The sequence below is a fragment of the Hypomesus nipponensis genome, chromosome 24, assembly GCF_054491055.1.
Source record: "Hypomesus nipponensis isolate SF chromosome 24, ASM5449105v1, whole genome shotgun sequence".
NCBI classification, from domain to species: domain Eukaryota; kingdom Metazoa; phylum Chordata; class Actinopteri; order Osmeriformes; family Osmeridae; genus Hypomesus; species Hypomesus nipponensis.
Genome location: NC_140384.1, coordinates 587,501 through 592,500, shown reverse-complemented (window position 1 = coordinate 592,500; position 5,000 = coordinate 587,501). Strand labels below are relative to the sequence as shown.

General features: G+C 46.9%; 17 non-coding genes and 1 pseudogene across 17 annotated transcripts in view; all 18 read left to right on the top strand.

Moving 5' to 3' along the window:
• LOC146229062 (5S ribosomal RNA) overlaps positions 1 to 29 on the top strand; it is a 119-nt gene extending 90 nt beyond the window's left edge. The window contains exon 1 of the ribosomal RNA XR_014742969.1: positions 1 to 29. This exon is cut by the window's left edge and continues 90 nt beyond it. This is a non-coding gene — a ribosomal RNA (5S ribosomal RNA).
• A 172-nt stretch (positions 30 to 201) lies between these two features.
• Positions 202 to 320, top strand: LOC146229061 (5S ribosomal RNA). The gene has a single exon (XR_014742968.1). It is a non-coding gene; the product is annotated as a 5S ribosomal RNA (ribosomal RNA).
• A 172-nt stretch (positions 321 to 492) lies between these two features.
• On the top strand, positions 493 to 611 carry LOC146229060 (5S ribosomal RNA). Its single transcript, XR_014744729.1, has one exon. It is a non-coding gene; the product is annotated as a 5S ribosomal RNA (ribosomal RNA).
• Positions 612 to 797: 186 nt separating this feature from the next.
• On the top strand, positions 798 to 916 carry LOC146229059 (5S ribosomal RNA). The gene has a single exon (XR_014742966.1). It is a non-coding gene; the product is annotated as a 5S ribosomal RNA (ribosomal RNA).
• A 178-nt stretch (positions 917 to 1,094) lies between these two features.
• LOC146229058 (5S ribosomal RNA) lies at positions 1,095 to 1,213 on the top strand. The gene has a single exon (XR_014742965.1). It is a non-coding gene; the product is annotated as a 5S ribosomal RNA (ribosomal RNA).
• A 172-nt stretch (positions 1,214 to 1,385) lies between these two features.
• On the top strand, positions 1,386 to 1,504 carry LOC146229057 (5S ribosomal RNA). Its single transcript, XR_014742964.1, has one exon. It is a non-coding gene; the product is annotated as a 5S ribosomal RNA (ribosomal RNA).
• A 184-nt stretch (positions 1,505 to 1,688) lies between these two features.
• LOC146229056 (5S ribosomal RNA) lies at positions 1,689 to 1,807 on the top strand. The gene has a single exon (XR_014742963.1). It is a non-coding gene; the product is annotated as a 5S ribosomal RNA (ribosomal RNA).
• A 178-nt stretch (positions 1,808 to 1,985) lies between these two features.
• Positions 1,986 to 2,104, top strand: LOC146229055 (5S ribosomal RNA). The gene has a single exon (XR_014742962.1). It is a non-coding gene; the product is annotated as a 5S ribosomal RNA (ribosomal RNA).
• Positions 2,105 to 2,276: 172 nt separating this feature from the next.
• Positions 2,277 to 2,395, top strand: LOC146229054 (5S ribosomal RNA). The gene has a single exon (XR_014742961.1). It is a non-coding gene; the product is annotated as a 5S ribosomal RNA (ribosomal RNA).
• A 172-nt stretch (positions 2,396 to 2,567) lies between these two features.
• On the top strand, positions 2,568 to 2,686 carry LOC146229053 (5S ribosomal RNA). Its single transcript, XR_014742960.1, has one exon. It is a non-coding gene; the product is annotated as a 5S ribosomal RNA (ribosomal RNA).
• A 186-nt stretch (positions 2,687 to 2,872) lies between these two features.
• Positions 2,873 to 2,981, top strand: LOC146229052 (5S ribosomal RNA; annotated as a pseudogene).
• A 168-nt stretch (positions 2,982 to 3,149) lies between these two features.
• Positions 3,150 to 3,268, top strand: LOC146229051 (5S ribosomal RNA). The gene has a single exon (XR_014742959.1). It is a non-coding gene; the product is annotated as a 5S ribosomal RNA (ribosomal RNA).
• Positions 3,269 to 3,452: 184 nt separating this feature from the next.
• LOC146229050 (5S ribosomal RNA) lies at positions 3,453 to 3,571 on the top strand. Its single transcript, XR_014742958.1, has one exon. It is a non-coding gene; the product is annotated as a 5S ribosomal RNA (ribosomal RNA).
• A 178-nt stretch (positions 3,572 to 3,749) lies between these two features.
• LOC146229049 (5S ribosomal RNA) lies at positions 3,750 to 3,868 on the top strand. The gene has a single exon (XR_014742957.1). It is a non-coding gene; the product is annotated as a 5S ribosomal RNA (ribosomal RNA).
• A 172-nt stretch (positions 3,869 to 4,040) lies between these two features.
• LOC146229048 (5S ribosomal RNA) lies at positions 4,041 to 4,159 on the top strand. The gene has a single exon (XR_014742955.1). It is a non-coding gene; the product is annotated as a 5S ribosomal RNA (ribosomal RNA).
• Positions 4,160 to 4,331: 172 nt separating this feature from the next.
• LOC146229047 (5S ribosomal RNA) lies at positions 4,332 to 4,450 on the top strand. The gene has a single exon (XR_014742954.1). It is a non-coding gene; the product is annotated as a 5S ribosomal RNA (ribosomal RNA).
• A 186-nt stretch (positions 4,451 to 4,636) lies between these two features.
• On the top strand, positions 4,637 to 4,755 carry LOC146229046 (5S ribosomal RNA). Its single transcript, XR_014742953.1, has one exon. It is a non-coding gene; the product is annotated as a 5S ribosomal RNA (ribosomal RNA).
• A 172-nt stretch (positions 4,756 to 4,927) lies between these two features.
• Positions 4,928 to 5,000, top strand: part of LOC146229045 (5S ribosomal RNA) — a 119-nt gene continuing 46 nt past the window's right edge. The window contains exon 1 of the ribosomal RNA XR_014742952.1: positions 4,928 to 5,000. This exon is cut by the window's right edge and continues 46 nt beyond it. This is a non-coding gene — a ribosomal RNA (5S ribosomal RNA).

Here is a 5,000-nt window from a genome sequence, read left to right as displayed (position 1 = left end):
CCGCCTGGGAATACCAGGTGCTGTATGCTCTTTTGCTCATTCACTTAGAAACTGAAATCTTGCAATATGCACAAGTAGTCCTTCATGAAAGGGGCTGGAAGCTGTTTTCATTTTGACACGAGAGAGAGAGAGAGAGACCACCTTGCATTGTCAATTGCTAAATCTGTATATGGATAAGTAGCCTATGGTTGTCAACTTATTTCGTACGGCCATACCAGCCTGGCAACGCCCGATCTCGTCTGATCTCGGAAGCTAAGCAGGGTCGGGCCTGGTTAGTACTTGGATGGGAGACCGCCTGGGAATACCAGGTGCTGTATGCTCTTTTGCTCATTCACTTAGAAACTGAAATCTTGCAATATGCACAAGTAGTCCTTCATGAAAGGGGCTGGAAGCTGTTTTCATTTTGACACGAGAGAGAGATAGAGAGACCACCTTGCATTGTCAATTGCTAAATCTGTATATGGATAAGTAGCCTATGGTTGTCAACTTATTTCGTACGGCCATACCTGCCTGGCAACGCCCGATCTCGTCTGATCTCGGAAGCTAAGCAGGGTCGGGCCTGGTTAGTACTTGGATGGGAGACCGCCTGGGAATACCAGGTGCTGTATGCTCTTTTGCTCATTCACTTAGAAACTGACATCTTGCAATATGCACAAGTAGTCCTTCATGAAAGGGGCTGGAAGCTGTTTTCATTTTGACACGAGAGAGAGAGAGAGAGAGAGAGAGAGAGAGACTACCTTGCATTGTCAATTGCTAAATCTGTATATGGATAAGTAGCCTATGGTTGTCAACTTATTTCGTACGGCCATACCAGCCTGGCAACGCCCGATCTCGTCTGATCTCGGAAGCTAAGCAGGGTCGGGCCTGGTTAGTACTTGGATGGGAGACCGCCTGGGAATACCAGGTGCTGTATGCTTTTTTGCTCATTCACTTAGAAACTGACATCTTGCAATATGCACAAGTAGTTCTTCATGAAAGGGGCTGGAAGCTGTTTTCATTTTGACACGAGAGAGAGAGAGACAGAGAGAGACTACCTTGCATTGTCAATTGCTAAATCTGTATATGGATAAGTAGCCTATGGTTGTCAACTTATTTCGTACGGCCATACCAGCCTGGCAACGCCCGATCTCGTCTGATCTCGGAAGCTAAGCAGGGTCGGGCCTGGTTAGTACTTGGATGGGAGACCGCCTGGGAATACCAGGTGCTGTATGCTCTTTTGCTCATTCACTTAGAAACTGAAATCTTGCAATATGCACAAGTAGTCCTTCATGAAAGGGGCTGGAAGCTGTTTTCATTTTGACACGAGAGAGAGAGAGAGAGACCACCTTGCATTGTCAATTGCTAAATCTGTATATGGATAAGTAGCCTATGGTTGTCAACTTATTTCGTACGGCCATACCAGCCTGGCAACGCCCGATCTCGTCTGATCTCGGAAGCTAAGCAGGGTCGGGCCTGGTTAGTACTTGGATGGGAGACCGCCTGGGAATACCAGGTGCTGTATGCTCTTTTGCTCATTCACTTAGAAACTGACATCTTGCAATATGCACAAGTAGTCCTTCATGAAAGGGGCTGGAAGCTGTTTTCATTTTGACACGAGAGAGAGAGAGAGAGAGAGAGAGAGAGACTACCTTGCATTGTCAATTGCTAAATCTGTATATGGATAAGTAGCCTATGGTTGTCAACTTATTTCGTACGGCCATACCAGCCTGGCAACGCCCGATCTCGTCTGATCTCGGAAGCTAAGCAGGGTCGGGCCTGGTTAGTACTTGGATGGGAGACCGCCTGGGAATACCAGGTGCTGTATGCTCTTTTGCTCATTCACTTAGAAACTGACATCTTGCAATATGCACAAGTAGTCCTTCATGAAAGGGGCTGGAAGCTGTTTTCATTTTGACACGAGAGAGAGAGAGAGAGAGAGAGACTACCTTGCATTGTCAATTGCTAAATCTGTATATGGATAAGTAGCCTATGGTTGTCAACTTATTTCGTACGGCCATACCAGCCTGGCAACGCCCGATCTCGTCTGATCTCGGAAGCTAAGCAGGGTCGGGCCTGGTTAGTACTTGGATGGGAGACCGCCTGGGAATACCAGGTGCTGTATGCTCTTTTGCTCATTCACTTAGAAACTGAAATCTTGCAATATGCACAAGTAGTCCTTCATGAAAGGGGCTGGAAGCTGTTTTCATTTTGACACGAGAGAGAGAGAGAGAGACCACCTTGCATTGTCAATTGCTAAATCTGTATATGGATAAGTAGCCTATGGTTGTCAACTTATTTCGTACGGCCATACCAGCCTGGCAACGCCCGATCTCGTCTGATCTCGGAAGCTAAGCAGGGTCGGGCCTGGTTAGTACTTGGATGGGAGACCGCCTGGGAATACCAGGTGCTGTATGCTCTTTTGCTCATTCACTTAGAAACTGAAATCTTGCAATATGCACAAGTAGTCCTTCATGAAAGGGGCTGGAAGCTGTTTTCATTTTGACACGAGAGAGAGATAGAGAGACCACCTTGCATTGTCAATTGCTAAATCTGTATATGGATAAGTAGCCTATGGTTGTCAACTTATTTCGTACGGCCATACCAGCCTGGCAACGCCCGATCTCGTCTGATCTCGGAAGCTAAGCAGGGTCGGGCCTGGTTAGTACTTGGATGGGAGACCGCCTGGGAATACCAGGTGCTGTATGCTCTTTTGCTCATTCACTTAGAAACTGACATATTGCAATATGCACAAGTAGTCCTTCATGAAAGGGGCTGGAAGCTGTTTTCATTTTGACACGAGAGAGAGAGAGAGAGAGAGAGAGAGAGAGACTACCTTGCATTGTCAATTGCTAAATCTGTATATGGATAAGTAGCCTATGGTTGTCAACTTATTTCGTACGGCCATACCAGCCTGGCAACGCCTGATCTCGGAAGCTAAGCAGGGTCGGGCCTGGTTAGTACTTGGATGGGAGACCGCCTGGGAATACCAGGTGCTGTATGCTCTTTTGCTCATTCACTTAGAAACTGAAATCTTGCAATATGCACAAGTAGTCCTTCATGAAAGGGGCTGGAAGCTGTTTTCATTTTGACACGAGAGAGAGAGAGACCACCTTGCATTGTCAATTGCTAAATCTGTATATGGATAAGTAGCCTATGGTTGTCAACTTATTTCGTACGGCCATACCAGCCTGGCAACGCCCGATCTCGTCTGATCTCGGAAGCTAAGCAGGGTCGGGCCTGGTTAGTACTTGGATGGGAGACCGCCTGGGAATACCAGGTGCTGTATGCTCTTTTGCTCATTCACTTAGAAACTGACATCTTGCAATATGCACAAGTAGTCCTTCATGAAAGGGGCTGGAAGCTGTTTTCATTTTGACACGAGAGAGAGAGAGAGAGAGAGAGAGAGAGACTACCTTGCATTGTCAATTGCTAAATCTGTATATGGATAAGTAGCCTATGGTTGTCAACTTATTTCGTACGGCCATACCAGCCTGGCAACGCCCGATCTCGTCTGATCTCGGAAGCTAAGCAGGGTCGGGCCTGGTTAGTACTTGGATGGGAGACCGCCTGGGAATACCAGGTGCTGTATGCTCTTTTGCTCATTCACTTAGAAACTGACATCTTGCAATATGCACAAGTAGTCCTTCATGAAAGGGACTGGAAGCTGTTTTCATTTTGACACGAGAGAGAGAGAGAGAGAGAGAGACTACCTTGCATTGTCAATTGCTAAATCTGTATATGGATAAGTAGCCTATGGTTGTCAACTTATTTCGTACGGCCATACCAGCCTGGCAACGCCCGATCTCGTCTGATCTCGGAAGCTAAGCAGGGTCGGGCCTGGTTAGTACTTGGATGGGAGACCGCCTGGGAATACCAGGTGCTGTATGCTCTTTTGCTCATTCACTTAGAAACTGAAATCTTGCAATATGCACAAGTAGTCCTTCATGAAAGGGTCTGGAAGCTGTTTTCATTTTGACACGAGAGAGAGAGAGAGAGACCACCTTGCATTGTCAATTGCTAAATCTGTATATGGATAAGTAGCCTATGGTTGTCAACTTATTTCGTACGGCCATACCAGCCTGGCAACGCCCGATCTCGTCTGATCTCGGAAGCTAAGCAGGGTCGGGCCTGGTTAGTACTTGGATGGGAGACCGCCTGGGAATACCAGGTGCTGTATGCTCTTTTGCTCATTCACTTAGAAACTGAAATCTTGCAATATGCACAAGTAGTCCTTCATGAAAGGGGCTGGAAGCTGTTTTCATTTTGACACGAGAGAGAGATAGAGAGACCACCTTGCATTGTCAATTGCTAAATCTGTATATGGATAAGTAGCCTATGGTTGTCAACTTATTTCGTACGGCCATACCAGCCTGGCAACGCCCGATCTCGTCTGATCTCGGAAGCTAAGCAGGGTCGGGCCTGGTTAGTACTTGGATGGGAGACCGCCTGGGAATACCAGGTGCTGTATGCTCTTTTGCTCATTCACTTAGAAACTGACATATTGCAATATGCACAAGTAGTCCTTCATGAAAGGGGCTGGAAGCTGTTTTCATTTTGACACGAGAGAGAGAGAGAGAGAGAGAGAGAGAGAGACTACCTTGCATTGTCAATTGCTAAATCTGTATATGGATAAGTAGCCTATGGTTGTCAACTTATTTCGTACGGCCATACCAGCCTGGCAACGCCCGATCTCGTCTGATCTCGGAAGCTAAGCAGGGTCGGGCCTGGTTAGTACTTGGATGGGAGACCGCCTGGGAATACCAGGTGCTGTATGCTCTTTTGCTCATTCACTTAGAAACTGAAATCTTGCAATATGCACAAGTAGTCCTTCATGAAAGGGGCTGGAAGCTGTTTTCATTTTGACACGAGAGAGAGAGAGAGAGACCACCTTGCATTGTCAATTGCTAAATCTGTATATGGATAAGTAGCCTATGGTTGTCAACTTATTTCGTACGGCCATACCAGCCTGGCAACGCCCGATCTCGTCTGATCTCGGAAGCTAAGCAGGGTCGGGCCTGGTT